Consider the following 19144-nt stretch of genomic DNA (forward strand, 5'->3'; position numbering starts at 1 on the left):
AATGCTATGCCCATTTTTAGCTCTATAGCAAAGGACTAGTAATTAGGCCTATCTAGTGGAGCACGCAGTGAGTGTATCTGAACCAAAATACAAAAAACACCAAATGCCAGTGTTTGATATTTACCTATTTCTTTTTCTAGAGCAGCCAGATGATGAGCGCCAGGACCTGCATCTAGACAGCCCCAAAAGCAGAATCAGCGTCTGATGGTAATCCCTGACAGCTTGGATGAGGAGGGAGAGGGAACCTGTGAGGAGCTGCAATAACCTGAGGAGGAGGAGGAGGAGCAGCGGCAGGAAGAGAAGCCAGAGGACACACTGGCTGATCTGCTATAGGATTGCCCACAGGACAGCAGTGCATCTGACCAGCCAGAACCTGAAATGTTTGCCAGTCAGGCATTAAATGTTTGCCAGTCAGGCATTAAAACAGCAAAGTGGCAGCATCTTGGACATAATTGTAGGCCTGCATAATGTGATAAGGCAGGAAGCAGAAGGCCTCCGTGATACCATCAGGGAGGACGCTCAAGGCTTCCATGATACCATCAGGGAGGAAGCACAAGGGATTCAGCAGGCGGTACGGGATCTTTGTCGGGCAACAGATGACCAAACTGCAGTATGGAGAGAGATGCTTCAGAGGATGCCCCCCTTGCAGCCACAGCCACCAGTGGCTCCATGGCCTTTCATGGTGCCCTGGATGCAGTACCCTCCACCTTATAGGCCTCCATTCCCATGGATAGCACCTGCCCATACTGAAGGTCCCCCTGTGTCCCAGCCACCTGCACCTCAGCCTGCACCAGCCTATCCCTGGATGGCACCTCAGCAACCAGCACCGCCACCTGCACCACCTGTCATGTTTCCGCTAACAGCACTGCCACAGCCACTGTTCCATCTGGCTGTAACTGTTACGACTATGGCTGCTGTGCAGCCTTCTTACCACCAGAGGTCCCTCACAAGCACGCTCTCTTGGCCAGCCCAGTCTGGCCTACCTATCTGCTCCATGACCTGAACTTCCTATATAACCTCGCCTAGCCAATGCCTCAGGGCTTTGGCATCAAGTTCCTTTGGGCTCCTTGCTCTAGCCTACTGTTTCCTTCAGTGTGCCTTCGGGCGTTGCACTCCTGTCTTGTTCCGTGGTCTGGGGCTCAGCCCTTCTTGTTCTGCCTTGCTGCCTTCGGGCTCAGCCCTTCTTGTTCTGCCTTGCTGCCTTCGGGCTCCCTATCCTGGCTCCTTGCCTTGCTGCCTTTGGGCTCCCTGTCCTGGCTTCCTGCCTTCGGGCTTCCTGTCCTGGCCTTCCTGTCCTGGCTCCTTGCCTTGCTGCCTTTGGGCTTCCTGTCCTGCCTCTTCGCCTTGCTGCCTTTGGGCTCCCTGTCCTGGCTCCTTGCCTTGCTGCCTTCGGGCTTCCTGTCCTGGTTCCCTGCCTTGCTGCCTTCGGGCTTCCTGTCCTGGTTCCCTGCCTTGCTGCCTTCGGGCTTCCTGTCCTGGTTCCCTGCCTTGCTGCCTTCGGGCTCCCTGTCCAGGCTCCTTGCCTTGCTGCCTTCGGGCTTCCTGTCCTGGCTCCTTGCCTTGCTGCCTTCGGGCTTCCTGTCCTGGTTCCCTGCCTTGCTGCCTTCGGGCTCCCTGACCTGCCTCTTTGCCTTGCTGCCTTCAGGCGTTTGTGTTTTCTGTTCAGTGTAAGTCTTGTCTTGGCTTTGTATAGTCCAGTCATTGTCCTGCCATCTTGGTTCCTTCAGTCCAGTTCACACATACCTACACTTAGTCTCACACTTACCTGCACGCTATCCTGAGTCCACCCTTACCTGCACTCGGCTCCAGTGTTCTGACCACGTTTACCCGCACTCACATCCATGCATACCCCCATGCTGTTCCAGTGTATCACGAAGCTCACCCTTACCCCCACGCACCCTGTATCAGAGACTCCTCCAGCCTGCACCAGACTCCTTCCAGCCAACTCCCAGCACCACAGATACCTTCCAGCCAGCTCCTGGTATCAGAGACTCTTCCAGCAGCACCAGAGATTCCTCTCCAGCTGTTGTCAGAGACTTTACTGTGACTCCTGTTCTCTTTATCCTGAGTCACTCCTGCAGGTGGTGTTCACTACACATTGCCCAATTGTAACAGAATGCCGAAGCTATCCACCTCCAGAGAGAGAGACAGGACTTTGTACCCATCCGGTGAGTCAACTTTTGTTTCCACTACCCACAACATGTCTCAGTCTCAACAGTTTTATATCTGCGCTTGTTGCCAAACCCTGAATTATCCAAGTTATCAAAACTGTCTAGCCTGTCAGCTCTCAGACCAGGAACACTGGGCATATAGTAACTGTCAAAAGAAGAGTGTTTCAGTTTACCAAAAATGTTTAAATTGCAACACTCCTCGACCAGGATGGTGGAAATGTCCCTGTATACCTAGCCTGTTACCCCCAGGCAAACCTTGCCCCCTTTGCACAGCTACCGGACCAACTGTTTCACAAAAAACATCAGCCTGTTCAATTAGCCTGTATCCTGCTCCTGGCCAAACTAACAACGTAGTTACTATTGGCAGTTTGAGGATAAAGAATCCTAGCACATCTTCTCATGAAACCTTGAAGAAAACCTCTCACAAAAAATCAAGTTATCTCCCAGAAAGCCCTAGAACTCACCTAGTCAGGAATGCTCCTGTGACTTCCATGCTAGGGCCTCAGAAGCAAGATTCTCTAAAGCAGAGAGAACTAATTAAGCCTAGCAGAGCTCTGCCTCCCACAGCTGCAGGTCAGTCATGACTAATGAACTACTTCCCAAGACGTTCCAGAGCTGCCTGTGCTTTCATTAATCTGCAAACCCACACATCAGAACCAGGGAACCATGATCAGGGGGGGGGTCGAGAGTCTGTCTCTATTCACCAAGTCCTCGGCAGTCCGGTCTTTATCCTCTTTCCACACTATCATAACTACTCCTACAACTTGTGAACAATCAACAACAGGCTTCAATATCCTGCCATTTGAGCCAGCCGTGCCTCCCCAGGAAGGCTTCGAGCCCACCGTGTCGCCTCAGGAGGGGTTCGAGTTTGCCGTGTCGCCCCAGGGGGGGTTTGGGACTGTTCTGCCACCCCAGGAAGGGGTTGAATTAGTTGCATCACCCCAGGAAGGGTTTGAGCCTGCCGCATTGCCCCAAGAGGGGTTTGAGCCTGCCTTGCTACCCCAGGAGGAAAGTGAACCTGCCACATCAGCTCAGGAGGGGTTTGAGCCTGCCCGGCTGCCCCAGGAGGGGTTTGAGCCTACTGCATCATCTCAGGAGGGGTTTGACCCTGCCCCCCACCCCAGAAAGGGTTTGAGACTGCTTCACCACCCCAGGAGGGGGTTGAATTTGCCACATGATCCCAGGAGGGGTTTAAGACTGTTTTGCTACCTCAGGAGGGTTTTTTGCCTGCCGCGTCACCCCTGGAGGGGACTGAACTTGGTACACTGCCCCAGGAGGGACCTGACCCAGTCTCTCAGGGGTTTCAACAGTTCCTGCTCGGACTTAAGTTAATTCCACCAGTCCTTAGCAAATTTGGACACCTTTACCCTGCAAGAGGCACCCATTTCTAGCAGGATTATTTTATGAAAGAGAGCTGTCCACACCAACTCTTAGCATCCTCCATCATGCAGTACCCCCTGCAGAGTTGGGATCCAGGAGGAGGAGGAGGCCTTAAAGAGGGGGGTAGTGTTACGACTATGGCTGCTGTGCAGCCTTCTTACCACCAGAGTCCCTCACGAGCACGCTCTCTTAGCCGGCACAGTCTGGCCTACCTATCTGCTCCATGACCTGGACTTCTTATATAACCTCACCTAGCCAATGCCTCAGGGCTTTGGCATCGAGTTCCTTTGGGCTCCCTGCTCTAGCCTCCTGTTTCCTTCAGTGTGCCTTTGGGCGTTGCGCTCATGTCTTGTTCCGTGGTCTGGGGCTCAGCCCTTCTTGTTCTGGCTTCGGGCTCCCTGTCCTGGCTCTTTGCCTTGCTGCCTTCGGGCGTTTTGTGATTTCTGTTCAGTGTAAGTCTTGTCTTGGTTTTGTCTAGTCCAGTCATTGTCTGTCTGTCCTGCTGTCTTGGTTCCTTCAGTCCAGTTCACACATACCTACACTCAGTCTCACACCTGCACGCTATCCTGAATCCACCCTTACCTGCACTCTGCTCCAGTGTTCTGACCACATTTACCCACACTCACATCCACGCATACACCCTTGCTGTTCCAGTGTATCACGAAGCTCACCCTTACCCCCACGCACCCTGTATCAGAGACTCCTTCAGCCTGCAACAAACTCCTTCCAGCCAACTCCCAGCACCACAGACACCTTCCAGCCAGCACTTGGTATTAGAGACTCTTCCAGCAGCACCAGAGATTCCTCTCCAGCCGTTGTCAGAGACTTTACTGTGACTCCTTTTCTCTTTATCCTGAGTCACTCCTGCAGGTGGTATTCACTACACCTGGCAATTGCCCAATTGTAACAGTAACTCCATGTAGCCATGAACTTGAACTGCCACAAGCTCCTTTGCCCTTTGAAGACAGCATGATTAGTGGCAGGAGTCCACTGCTCAGGAGCTCCAGGTTGGGGCAGCCTAAACTTCCTGACGACAGAGAAAGAGGCCGACCAAGAAAGTGATGATTTATTTTGTTATTCTTTATTTTGCTGCACTTTTTTGTAAATAAAAGCACTATCACCTTCTGAAATGTTTCAATGAGAATGTTCCTTTGTTATATAGCCTGTCTTTGACTGAAGCGATGTATCTCTTGCAATTCTTCCTGAGTCAGATGATCTTCCTCCTCCTCATAATCCTCATTCTTTTGATGGGCTTCCTCCAGAGAAGGCATGTTCCTGTTTAGTGCAAGTTTTTACAGCATACAACAGGCTAGAAAGATCTTGCACACTTTAAGGGGGACTATAAAGAAGGCATCCTCCAGAACTATCCAGACAACAGAAACGTGTTTTAAGTATGCCAGAGTTTCTCTCTATGAAAGTTCTGGTCTTACAGTGTGCCCTGTTATAGCGACACTCAGCTGCAGTTCCTGGGGTGGCAATGGGGATCATGTGTTGTGGAGGTGGACCCTTGGCCGGAGGTGGAGTTGACGCTACCGGTGGGGGTTTCCCCACCATTGGGAGGCGGAGCAGACTGGGAAGCGGAGGCCAACTGGAGCTTCGCCAATACCAGCCCTCGTTCCCCGCAGGTTGAGCCCTTGGGAACCGGGGCTGGCTGGTCTTTGGCGGGCCTTCATGTGGTTGATCCTGAGGAGGATGTTCAGGACAGGGAACCAGGAAGCAGCAGAGACACAGAGTCCAAAGGAGCTGACTTCAGGACAGGGCCTGGATCCAAAGCCCAGACAGGCTGAGGCAGGCTTGAGCACGGAGACGTTAAGTCTGGGCTTATGAGTAGGCAGAAGCCTAAAAGAGGCCAAGTCCAATAAACTGCTAGAAGCAGAGTTGGGTTCAAGCTGGAGTCAGGACAGGCAGCTGGAGACGAAGTCGAGTACTGGCTGGAGTCAGGGCAGGTGGCTGGAGACAAGGTCGCGTATAGGCTGAAGTCAGGGCAGGCGGCTGGAGACAAGGTCGAGCTAAAGTCAGGGCAGGTGGCTGGAGACAAGGTTGAAGTACGAGCACAGGTCAGAACCGGGAATCCATCCAAAGCATGGTCAAGAGCAAGCAAGTGTCAAAGCCAGGAATCCATCCAAAGTAATCAGGTACAGGTAGCAGGTACTGGAACTTAGGCACTGGGAACAGGAACGCAGGACTGGAACAAACGAGCACAGGAACAGGAACGAAGGAATAGCAACTAAGCACAAGACAAATGTGGAGACCTGTTGCCAAGGCAAAGACCAAGTGGCGGGGCCTGCCTTAAATATCAGTGAGTAGGGCCAGTCACGGGCCTGCTGCAGCTGGGACATGCAACATCATGAGCCAGGTTTTCAGTGGATAGCCTCTGTCACCTGTAGGAGGAGAAGACACAGAAAATCAGGGTTACATATACCTTCTGGGTTTTATATTGGCACAGCTCATAGGGATAGTTTAGATTAGGGGTGTGCATTCGTTTTCGACGTATTGGCAATCCGCAATGTATATGTCCCTATTCGTGGGGTCGCGAAATGTATCGCAACTCCCCACGAATATAACATATCATCCATTCCATACGTTTGGCGCTGCACACTTTTCTTCGCCACCATTTGCAATCGGAGAACGCCATTTGGGTGTATCCATAGCCAAAAACCAGCCCTTTCCTGTGAGTCATCAGTGACTTCACAGCCCTGTCAGAGTGGGTCGGACAGGTTGGCAAGGAGACCAAAATGCAACGTATCAGCGACAAGAAGTTTTGGAATCCAGCCAATCGCGCTCTCACTCAGTGGTCGGTGACGCATTTCCTGATGACCCAGCACTATATATACTTAAGCACGTGGCGTGCCACACACTTTCTTTGCAGGGGTGATCAGGGGAGGCTGGGAGGTGGTCTGTCTCTGTGGAATGTGGATGCATTCAGAGCTAGTCTTGAGTTCTCAAATCTGTATTCAATTGCTAGCTAGGCTAGTTACTTAGAGAGAAAAAGATATTTGTTCTTTATTTGGCTGCAGTGCCAGCTAGCCCTGTTTTTTTTTAAGCACTTTTTCTAGTTGATCTGAGACAGTCTCTCTGTGCCAGGGAGAGAAGCTGCTAGCAGTGGCATTTTGTTTAATTCATCCTCTGGGATAGGTTGCAAGCCCCATTTGTGTGTTGTGGATGGGAGAGATATATTCAATTTTTAGCTAGTTTGCTAGAATTTCCATTGAAAAATATATTCCATTGATTTTCCTGCTGTGCCAACAATTCCAGCTTTTTTTAACTGCATTTGTTTAATTGAGCTCACTCAGTCTCTCTGTGCACTGGGCATCAGTGCCAGTGGGCACTGGGTAGTTTAGCAGACTCAAATATATTATTGGGACAGTCTGTACAGTGAAATCCCCAGTGTGCTCTTTTGTAGTTATAAGCTCTGTGTGTGCACACACATTACATTAGTGCATATCAAGGCACTATGCCAGTGGGTAGGCAGTTTAGCAGACTCAAGTATATTATTGGGACAGTCTGTGCAGCCAAATTCTCAGTGGGCCTCTTTTGTAGTTAGAAGCTCGGTGTGTGCACACACATTACATTAGTGCATATCAAGGCACTGTGCCAGTGGGCAGGCAGTTTAGCAGACTCAAGTATATTATTGGGACAGTCTGTGCAGTGAAATCCCCAGTGAGCCTCTTTTGTAGTTACAAGCTCTGTGTGTGCACACACATTACATTAGTGCATATCAAGGCACTGTACCAGTGGGCACTGGGTAGTTTAGCAGACTCAAGTATATTATTGGGATAGTCTGTGCAGCCAAATCCCCAGTGGGCCTCTTTTGTAGTTAGAAGCTCGGTGTGTGCACACACATTACATTAGTGCATATCAAGGCACTGTGCCAGTGGGTAGCCAGTAGGCACTAGGCAGTGACATTAAATCCATAATGTCAGGGAAAGCTAGATGTGGTCAAGTGATTGGGACTGGCAGAAGAGGCACTTCAAAAGGCACTAGTGCCAGTCCCCGATTAAAGTTAAAAAGGGACCTGCTGCAATCTAAACTCTTTGGAGGGGCAGGCAGTTCCATCTGGAAAAAAATGAAATCTAAACATTTTGCATCGCCACCACCTGTTTCTGACCCTGCAGTTTTGGAGGTGAGGGAAGGGGAGGCTGAGTCATGCCAGACAAAATGTCGACACTCAAAAGCAGCAGTGGGACAGCAGTCTCGACTTAGCGTTGACAATGTAGCGCAGGCGCTGTTTGCTTCTGATTCAGATGAAGAATCATTTTGTGTGGGATTCTCATCAGAAATGGAAGAAGTAATAGCTGATGAAGTTTTAGGAGGATCAGTTAGTCCTGTCTTAGCCTCCACTTCAGTGCAGCAGGGGAGAGATGAAACTGATGATGATGAGGAGGAGGAAGAGCAGTCAGTGCAGGCACAGAGGGTGACTGAGGCCCCTGGCATTGCTTCTCAGGGTGCACCCACTACTTCAGCTCCAGTGCCAACATCCACCCCCAAGGCTATACAGAAGGGTGGATCACGAAAGACATCTGCGATCTGGAGCCACTTTAAAGTGACGGAGAATCCACGTTTTGCTCGGTGTAATTACTGTGGCAGGGCTATTAGCAGAGGCAAGCAAATGGGACATCTATCTAATTTTGGCATGACGCATCATATGAAGAGGCAACAACCAACAACAGTACTGCCATCTGGGGATGGTGACAGTAACAGTCAGGGGACCCCTTCCAAGCAGCGTAAAGTGGTTGAAAAGGAGCAGAGTCAGCCCACGCCCTCATCCCCTTCTAGCAGTCAGGTGGCAAGCCAGCAACCCCCTGACATATGGCAGAAGCGACAACCCACCATGGAGGAAATGGGGTGGAGTGCGGTAACTCTATCCCGGGGTAGGAGGCAGGCAGCCTCAAAAGTTGTAACCAGGAGCATTGGGTAAATGATTGCCCTTGATGACCAGCCCTTGCAGATAGTGGAGAATGTGGGTTTCAAGCATAAGTTTCAAGTCTTAGTTCCAAATTACAAAGTCCCCTCCAGAACCACATTTAGCAGAAATGTCCTCCCCAGCCTGTACAAGCAGTGTCACAGTCGCATCCAAGCGCTGCTAGCTAAGGCAGCGGGGAGTGCTGTGCATTTCACCTGCGATATCTGGACCGCCATGAATGCCTCACACTCTTACCTCTCCCTGACAGCACACTGATGGGACCTGGCTGAGGCAGGGGCAGGCAGCAGCTCTATTACTGAACAAGTATCAGGGTGGAGGTGGGCTTTACTGCACACCCACCTGACAGACCAGGCCCATACCACAGCCAATATTCTAGCATGCATCAGATAGATACTGGAGGGCTGGCAACTACACCAGCGAGACAGGAATCCTCAGGCAGGGTTCTTTGTCACAGACAATGGTGCAAACATGGTTAAGGCAATAAACGGCGGGCGCTTTAAGAACATCCAATGTTTTGCACACACTCTGCACCTAAGAACATAAGAACATAAGAAAATGCCATACTGGGTCAGACCAAGGGTCCATCAAGCCCAGCATCCTGTTTCCAACAGTGGTAGTGAAGTCAGCTCTGGGGTTGGAGTCCAATGACCAAGAGAATGAATACCTGCATAGCTTAATTCAGAAGTGCAGGAACATAGCAGCGCACTTCCACAGAAGTGTGAAGGCGGGGCAGGTTCTTTGACAAAAGCAGACTGATTTGGACATGCCTCACAAGCATCTCATTCAAGACATTGCTATCTGGTGGAATTCCACCTTTATGATGCTCGAGAGGTTAGTGGAGCTGCAGACACCCCTTCATGAACTTTCTAGTACAATGGACATAGGTGTGCAGAATCCCCTAGGGCATCATGATTGGTTAGTCATGAGTCAGCTGGTAAAACTCCTGCAGCCCTTCAAGGATGTCACGGAAGAGCTGAGTTCCAGAATTGCCACCTTGGCTGACATCATCTCTATAGTTAATTTCCTGGATGAAAATTTGGAGGCCTTTAAACAGGAAAAGGGAATGACAGTTGAAGTGCTGTATTTTCTGGACATTTTGCAGCAGCAGGTGGAAGAGATATTAAGGCCTTTAACAGAACAGAACACATACATGCTCGCCACAGTCTATGATCCCCGTGTGAAAGGGAAACTCGCCCTACAATACGATTGTCTCTTATTGGTGAAGGACATGCTGTTAGCAAATGTCCGTGAACAGGAGCGCCATAGGCTGAGACAGATTAGGCGTGAAGCAGAGGTGGAAACAGCGGGCACTTCAGAGATTTGTGGTAGCCCAAGCAGGAGCAGCACTCTGTCAGCGACAGCTAGTACCTCCTCCTCCTCCTCCACTTCAGAACGCCAAAGGCATGTTGCCCATAAAGATTCATCTGTTGTGCGACTGGCTAGAGAGAAAGCAGCTGGCATGAGTAACTCTCAGCCACCCAAGCAAAGGAGACACCAGCACAGCTGTCAGTGACACGGTATCTCTCAGAGCCGACAGAGAACATGCAAACAGATCCACTGGTATATTGGGCACACAAGTCCACTGTCTGGCCACACCAAGCCAAAGTGGCTCAGCGATATCTGTCATATCTATCAACCAGTGTGCCCAGTGAACTTGTGTTTTCAATGACAGGGGATATCATGAGCCCTCACCGCTCAAGGCTGGCAGCAGAGTTGATGGAAATGCTAGTATTTTTTAAAGTAAACCTGCCTTTGCTTGTTTGCAAATGCTTAAATCCTAACAATTTGTACCATTATACACTCTAGGGGAACCCATTCCAGGGAGCCCTTTCCTGCGCAAAGGAAAGGAACTTTCCCCGGGTGAAGCCAGCCTGTATCTACCCTCTGACCCATGTTGAACCGCTGTTTACATGGAAACCTCCTCCGCCTCAGCCTTGAAAATTATCGTTTGTATATCTGCTAACTCCACCAGATTTTAAAAGACCAGCGAGAGCTCACTAGACGCCAACGGAAACACCCCACTCTAGGGGCGAACCCATTCTAGGCAGCCCTTTCCTGTACAAAGAAAAGGGAACTCTCCCCAGGTGTAGCCAGCTTGTATCTATCCTCTGCCTCTGTGCCTTGCTGCTATACACCAAATGACTCACTCAACTCCTTGTGGTGTTCTTGCCACTATCATGGTTGCTCAGTGTGTTGGTGCTATTCTTTCTGCTTGCTATGTTCCCCCTTCATTGTGCTGTAGGAGGTTGATGCCACTTGTCTTGCCGCTTTGCCTGTCGTTCTGCCTTCAAGGGTTCATGCATCTGTTATCGGTGCTCTCTTTTGAAGCTGTGGTGTGTTTTTGACACTCTCGCTGCTGCTTTGCACCTCTATTAAAGCACTCTTCTTGCCACTCCTGGTACCCCTTTGTCCCTTTAAAGTACGTTAGGCTATTCATGCCACTTTGGTGCCACTTTGCCACAGTCTAAATACCTTGGAGCTCTTTTCTTGTTCTGATGATTGCTCCCCAGAAGTTTCATCAAAATTGATAATACAATCCCAATTCTGCAGCCAAAAATAGGCTGTAAATACTTCCCCCATTGACTTTAATGGGAACTGGAAAACGAATGCAACGTATCAACGTATTGGGGGCGCCATTGAACAAATGCAACGTATTTGCCCACCAACGAATATGAATACCAAATCGGACGAATCCGTACCCTCTGCACATCCCTAATTTAGATCCACCCTGTAGTGGCAACCTAAATATAAGGGTGACAAAAGTAAGCAGGGAAATGGGTATGTGTTAGAAGTAGTAGGTGTCTTCCTACCTAGATGTCATCCCCCAGTGATGTGTCCTTGCTGGAAGTGGTCATGAATTCTTGATTGTGAAAGAATGTAGGCATCAACCTGGCCACCACATTCATGATGCCCTTGGTGTTGCAGACCACTTGCTTATTTAGGGAGTGGAATCCCTTGCAGTTGCGGTACATGGTCTCGTCTCCTCCTGGTGACCTTATGGGGACATGAGTGCAATTGATAGCTCCCAAGACTGAGGGTAAGCATGCAATTTGATATAAATCAGTCATTTTTGGTGTTATTCCTGTCTTCTGCAAGGGAAGGCTATAAATTGTTGTGTTTTCTTGAGCAAGGCAGCCAGGACCTGCTCTAGACACCTAGAGGTGGCAGACTGAGTGATTCCAGATGTGATCCCTAGAGGGGTTTGGAAGATTCTGGTAGCAAAAAAGGCCAGGGAGGTAGTGACCTTGACATGTACTGGCAAGGCATGGCCCCTTTGGGTGGTTAGTTGTAGTTCTGATCCTAAAAGTTGGCATAGGTACTGTATGTTTTCCTCATTAAATCTGAACCTGTGCATTACTTCCTCCTTGGACAGATCCAGAAACTGTGTCCAAGACCTGTAAACTCTGTGTAAGGAAAGGAGTAGCTCCTTCTCTGCATTCTTCTTCTCTTCTCTCTTTCTCTTCTGAGCCATATTGATCTGAGTACCCATGCAGCTATTGTAAGCATAATGTTGAAAAGATACACCAATTATGAATATTCCCCTCAATAGCTGTAAGCACAACACTAATTTTTCACCTCCTGTTGCTGTCTCATCCCTATGTTATACCTAATGCACCAGTGCATACATGAATATCTTATTCCCTGCCTTAAACCTGCTAGCAATGTTATTACCTGCCACTTTCCACCAGTAAGTCCCATAAACACTTCCTCCCACCTTCTGTCCTTCTCCTGCATCCAGTGACGCAGAGCGAGGAGGCAAACCAACAGAAAACACCAGAGCAAGTTAGTACTGGCTCACGTATACATGCAGTAGCAAATATACACACTTGTTTGCCTGAATGCGCCATCTCATAAGCACGCGACCCTTATAAAATACGTCAAACACGCGTATGTCTAGTGTCTGCCTCGATATGCCCCCGACAAGCCCCTTTTTAATGCCCGCATGTTTGTGCACACGAGTATACATACGTGTACAACTACCGGCTATGCAAAATAACATGTGCGTGCACCGAAATTATAAACGCGCATAACCTGGTGATTTTGTGCACGCAGCACTTTGAAAATTTGGGCTTAATTGCCTTTTTTTTTTGCTTACAATGTAAATCCTAAGTCCCTTGAATTATTTCTTTTTGAACTTAATGCTAGCATTATTTTTTTGAAATGTATAAAGAAAAATAAAGAAAAAGCATGTGCAAAGATCTGCACCTGTTATTTATGCTGGGCATTTTGTCCAGGAAAATTATATGCATATGCGTACACATGTGCTGATCGCTTCCCAAATCCACCTCCAGGAAGGACTCCTTTCTCTGGCACTTTCGGTATAAATTTATGCACAAAGAAGGTAGACAGTTTTCAAGGAACCCATTTCCATGCTTGTTTTATCTGTGGAAATGCCTTGAAAATTTCCTTTCATATTTTGAAACTTCATCTATGTGGGTTTTCATCAGAATGGATCCCTTCTGGTGTTTTGATGATCACATGCAGATACAAAGAAAACCACAAGGTGGCACTGTTATATCATTTTTTCCACCCAAACAAAAAAAAAAAAAAAGGCTTTGTTTAATGTGTTTGAGCTCTCACAAGTCACCTCATCTCCTCTGCTGCAGCTTTTCAAGCACCTATCTTTTACTGTCAAAAGCAATACTAAGGGACTGTTCTGCTCAATTTTAAAAAATACAAACAATGTCTGCATTCTAATATTGGTTCCCAGTCTTGGGTTGCATTGAGGCCTCTCATGTTTCATCTCTCAGTTCAGGCTGCTTTTTAGCATATCAGATTAATATGTATCTCCAGGCCCGCACCTTTCTTCTTTCAGTTTATTTTATCATCAGGGCCCATTTCTATCTCCTTGCTATTGCTCCTGCAAGCAGGTGGATTAGAGAGATCTCCCCGCCTGCTTTTGTTTCCCCCGACACTGTCATTAATCATTTCTTAAGCCACACTTCACCTTCTAGTAATCAGGGTTGGCTGCTGGGGAACTGCAGGAGAATTGCCTTTCACAAGGTAATGTGGAATTGAAAGTGAGTGGCCACGGACCCTGCATTCTCCTGCTATCTCATCATTTAGGTATTTATCCAGCTGAGGCTTGCTCAGAGAGCAGTTCTCTGCATCCCAGGAGGGCACAAGCTGCCAGTGAGGAGCAGATTTGTTACGCTGGCTTTGGGCTTTTCATTGTCCTGGTATAAGTTTAGGATTAAAGGAAATTTCCCACAGGGCTGGGCAGGATTTGCCAGCATTTAAGTGTTTAACCTGGCTATGCAGGCCTGAATGAGCACCCTGTGGTCCACTCTGCCATTGAGAACATAGAGGAAGGCGGCAGAAAAGCGCTGACCAGCAGCTGATTCCAGCAAAGATATAGACCACTGCAATGAAGTGCCAGAGCTAGGATTTTCATGTGAGCAAACCTACTTCTAGTACAGAATCAAAGGGAAAACCCTTCACTATGAAACAGCAAGAGATTAGATGAGCCTGGAGGGCCGCCCCATCTGGAACCGGGTTAGGTCAGGCTCGAGCTTGCACTCCCGAGCTCAGATCTCCTGCTTCCAGCCATGGGTAAACAACAGTATCTGAATGCCAAGATGCTGAAGTAAAACTGGAAAGCTCATTATGGACCCTGATGCACAAAAAGCATTTTCTCATTTTGCACCTATGGGAAGAATGCTTAATACATATGGCCTTGGTTCCTTTATTCTCTGGGCTGACAGTTTTATTGCATTTACTTATATACTCAGCATTATCCCAAGAGTTCCAACCTGTTACTTACACAACCACTCAGTTTATATTTATTTTTAGGATTCTGGACTTTAAGGTATTTGTACAAACATAAGTTATCAAATATTTATTTTTAAGGCCCTGAGGATATTATAGTAAGGAGGATTCTGTTTTTTCTAGTATTTCTAGTTATTTTTAGGGATCTCTGATTTATAATTATTTCTAGGATTTTTAGTTTCATGTATTTTTAAGCTTTTAGGTTTTGTAGCATTTATTTTGATGAGGATGGGGTTTTCCCCTTATTTATTCATATAAATTTCATGAAACCATGAACTTCTGTCTTAATTTGCTGACGATCAGGAAGTAGTGTAGCACTGTATATTACAATACCCCAAAGTCTCAATTTTGAAACATAGAAACATGATGGCAGAAAAAGACGATACAGCCTATCTAGTCTGCCCATCCACACCAACTATTCAGCTTTACACTCCCTACCACTTTTTCAGAGATTCTCTGAGATCCATATTAGTAACCTGACGAGCGGGACAAGTTATCCAGCTAAAGTTAGTCAGATTACTTGTCCCAGATATTCAGTGGGATAAATGTTCCGTAGAGTATCCCTGATTTAAGTTATCTGGCTAATTTTAGCTGGATAAGTTTAAACCTAACTGGCCAGCATTTGAATAGGGCCAGTTAGGTTTAAAGTTATCCAGCTTTGTGTATGGCCGGATAACCTGCCACTGAAATGGATATCTTCAAAGGTTTTCTTGTTAAGTGACACTCTTATATTTAAAAAAAATAAAAGTTTGAGCACAAGCCTCTTGGATCTGATTAACACTTCCAGTTATGCTGCCAGAGCAATGCTGGAGGCGCCCGGGATCGCAGAGTGCTGTGAAAGATATGCGGTTAAGTGGCAGGTTATTTTGCCACACAAGGTCTGAATTACTTTAGATCTGCTCTGAGGTAGCTATATTTCCTGGAATTCCTCCTTGTAATCCAACTAAATTTTAGCCAGATGATGATTTCGCCAGATAATTGACTCAGTATTCAAAAAATTGTCATTTAGCCAGATAACTCGTGAGAGAGTTTCAGCGACTGCTTGAGAAGGAAGGGAGAAGGGAGATGTGAGAAACTGCTGGGACAGAGCAGTTGTGGTAAGGGGGTAAGGGTGTATTTACTCATTTGGCCGTAGGTTCCAAGTTTCCTGGCTACTGCTCTGATTATGCTCCTGTAGACTTACAATTATGGGTCAGTGTGTGTGCCAAACTGTCTACCAGACAGAGAAGATTTCCGGTGATATATCAAATGTGATTGTCGTACAGGTACTGTGTGTGCAAAGGTTTGCTAGGATATAAAATCACTAGATGTGTGTGTGTGTCTGTATAGATAAGAAAAGGATATTAAATAAATCCTGCTTTTTTCAGTCTTTTTTCACAATCTGACCCCATTGCTGTTGCTGACAGTGGCAGCCATCTGAATGGGACATGGCAGTGAAGGACTTCACCATCCACTACTATCCCAGTTGACCACAAAATGAAAGTCCTCATAATTTTGGCTTGCCTTGTTCTCTGGAAAGGGAACGGAAGGCGTTTTTCAGGATTACTCAAAGCATATATGGGTAGCATTCTGGATATCAATTTGAGTTCCTATCTTTATTAGAACTGCAATAGAGGTTGCTGGAGAGATTGTAAACTGGGTAGGTAAACAGAAGCTCATTCCAGGGGGAATTCAGGAGCACATTAGAAAAATTAGCCATATGCATTCATTTTCAAATGATCATTATTTTAATTTACATTTTTATTAGTGGTGAGGTTAAAGTACACATTTTTCTGTATTTTAATTATTTATCCTGGAATATTTTAAAATAATATTTTAAATGTAATATTTCCTGTTTCATGAACACTACGTCATTTGCTTTCCATGATTATCTTGTCTCCTGGAGCTTAAGTTTTTTTCAGTCACAAAAATCCTGCTTCTCCATACCATGCTCAGCTATTTTGTTTTTGAAGTGAGAAAGATAATTAGCAGCAATCTTTTTTATATATATTAATTTTTATTAAATGAGAAAACAGTACAGCAAAAACATGAATTATCAAATAGAAAACACAATTTGTGAAACCTTGAGCCAATCCCATAACAAGGCAATGATTCAGCATTGCAACTCACCAACGTCTGTTTTAAAATTTCCCCAGCAATACATACTCACACCAATAATCACCCCATGCATCCTTCATACTCTCCACAGCTTTTCCCATACTTCATAGAAATAGAATCAGATGTGTCAAAATAACCTCAGATAGACATCACATTAGTCCTCTTTCAGTACTGTTTCCCACAGTCCCATATAACCCCTCAACTGCTGCAAGCTCTTCTTGCCAGTTATAGTCTTTTGCCTTAACAATTCAAAGGAAGCAGTGCGCTGCATCACCATTTTCCAGGTAACCAAAAGAAAGGAGCTCATCGTTAAGCCAGCAGGTCAAGACTTCTTTCTTTGCCAATGTAAGTGATGTAACTAGACATTCTTGTACACCACTTGGCAGCCTGATGTCTTTGTCAAATAGATGTAGACATAATATTTTACCATTCCATGGACCCACAGCCACTCTATTGTACAAATTTGTTTCCTTTGTTTCCTTTAGGCTTGTAGCCTAAGACATTCAGTGAACATATGACATAGATCTCCGGTTAAATGATTACATTTTAGACATTTATCTGACTCCCATAAATGCATCCGAACAACTTTAACTCTAGATATATAATTGCTGTGTAATATTTTAAATTGTAACTCTCTTAGATTAGCAGGTAACAAATATTTGCAAATTTTAGAATAAGCATATCTGATATCTGTTTCCACAATGTAATACCCCAAATCAGCACTTCACTGCTCTGCCAGTTTACCTAAATGAGAATTCAATTTGTTTTTTTCAGAAATTGCACCCATATGCCATCTTTGTTGAATTTAGATGTGGTTTCAAAAAGAGTCTCATCCTTATCTGGGAAAAGAATATTATCCACTGTACCCATCCCAACTTTTAAACTGTAGTGTCTATTTATTTATTTAAACGGGTTTTTTTTAGACCAGTATTCATCGAAACATCATATCGGTTTACAAGGAACCAGAACAGTGGAAATACATTAAACAGGGAGTAAAGAACTTGGGGGGTATAACTAGTACAGAGTCAAAGGATATACGGTATATACAATATATACAGGTGTATAGTAGAATATACAAGTGTATGGTGATATTTGTGTAAGGAGGGGTTGATGAAATGGGGGGAATGAATAGGAGGGGAGTAAGTGGTTATGAGAGAGGGTGGGCGATCTAGGGGGGTTCTACTAAGGGTACAGTAGGGGGAGAGGGGAGAATTGGAAGTGAAATAAAAGCAGATCATTAAGGGGCAGGTTTCAGAATTACAACCAGGTTGAGAGTAGAGGAGGAAGGGGGCAGTGACTATTCAGGGAAAGCTTGTTTGAATAGCCACGTCTTGAGTTTTTTTTTTGAATGTTTGTGTGCTTGGCTCTAGCTGAAGTTCGGTCGGCACAGAGTTCCAGAGGGTAGGTCCGGCAAGGGAGAAGGTGCGGTCTTTTGTGGAGCAGAAGTGTGTGGATTTGGGGGAGGGGGTGTGGAGCGTACCCTTGTAGGCCGATCTTGTTGGACGGTTGGGTGTGCGCAGGCGGAGGGAATTATCGAGCCAGTGAATGTCGTTGTTGTGGATGGTTTTATGGATAATGGATAGGCTTTTGTAGGTGATACGAAAGGCAATAGGGAGCCAATAAAGTTCTTTGAGGACAGGAGTAATGTGGTCTGTTTTGCGGGAGCTTGTTAGAATTCTCGCAGTTGCGTTCTGTAACATTTGGAGGGGTTTAAGGGATGACACGGGGAGGCCTAGTAATAAGGCGTTACAGTAATCAATTTTTGAAAAAATAGTGGATTGGAGGACTGTGCAGTAGTTGTTAAAGTGGAGGAGAGGTTTGAGCTTTTTGAGAACATGGAGCTTGTAGTAGCATTCTTTTATGGTTGTATTGATGAAGGTTTTTAGGTTGAGTTTGTTGTCAGTGATAACACCAAGGTTTCGTACATTTTGCTGGAGGGAAGTGGAGAAGGGCTGGGGGTTGGCGTTGGGAGGGGGTGAGGGATCATTGGGGGAGGAAATGATGATGAGTTCCGTTTTTGCAGTGTTAAGAGCAAGTTGGAGGTTGGTGAGGAGGTAGTTTATGGAGTTGAGGTGGGTTTCCCAGGTTTTGAGGGAAAACCTGGGAAATTTACAGGTCGGCGAAAAAGTGACTTGCAGGCAATTTATACTGCTCTTGCATTTGCTGGAAAGAATACAAACAACTTGATTCAGGGTCTACCAATTGTCCAAAGCAATACAAGCCTTTTTGTTCCCACAATTGAAATACTGATGTTTCCAATCCCAATGGAAAGTCTTTATTGCCAGTGAAAAACAGAAAAGGAGAGGTGGTAAATAATTTATGACTTCTTTCTCACCACCACCTCCATGCTTTTGCAAAAGCAGTAACCCAGGACGCATCGAGTTGTAATGCCTGAATTGAAGTACTAGGGAAGTGAAAAGATTCATGTTTCTATATGACCACACTCACTCTGCCAGCAGTCTTTCTGTGTCAAATTTACTATTCATTGAGGCCCGGACTTGAATATAACAGATCAAAACAACAACATTATAGATCCACAGATCAGGGACAGTCAAACCCCCAAGCCTTTTGTCACATATCAGAGTAGTTAATTTGATTCTAGCAGTCTTGCTGCATAATACAAAAAGATGATAACATGAATTGATACATTCATATCTTTATGCCTCTAACCCAGAATGGTATCATCTGGGGTCATTAGAGTAACTTTGGGAGAATAACTATTTTGATCACTGCACAATGCCCCATAAGAGACTGTGGGAAGAAATTCCATTTAGTGAGTGTTGCTTTTGCTCTTTGCAATGAG

This window comes from Rhinatrema bivittatum, chromosome 4 (assembly GCF_901001135.1).
Source record: "Rhinatrema bivittatum chromosome 4, aRhiBiv1.1, whole genome shotgun sequence".
Classification (NCBI taxonomy): Eukaryota; Metazoa; Chordata; class Amphibia; order Gymnophiona; family Rhinatrematidae; genus Rhinatrema; species Rhinatrema bivittatum.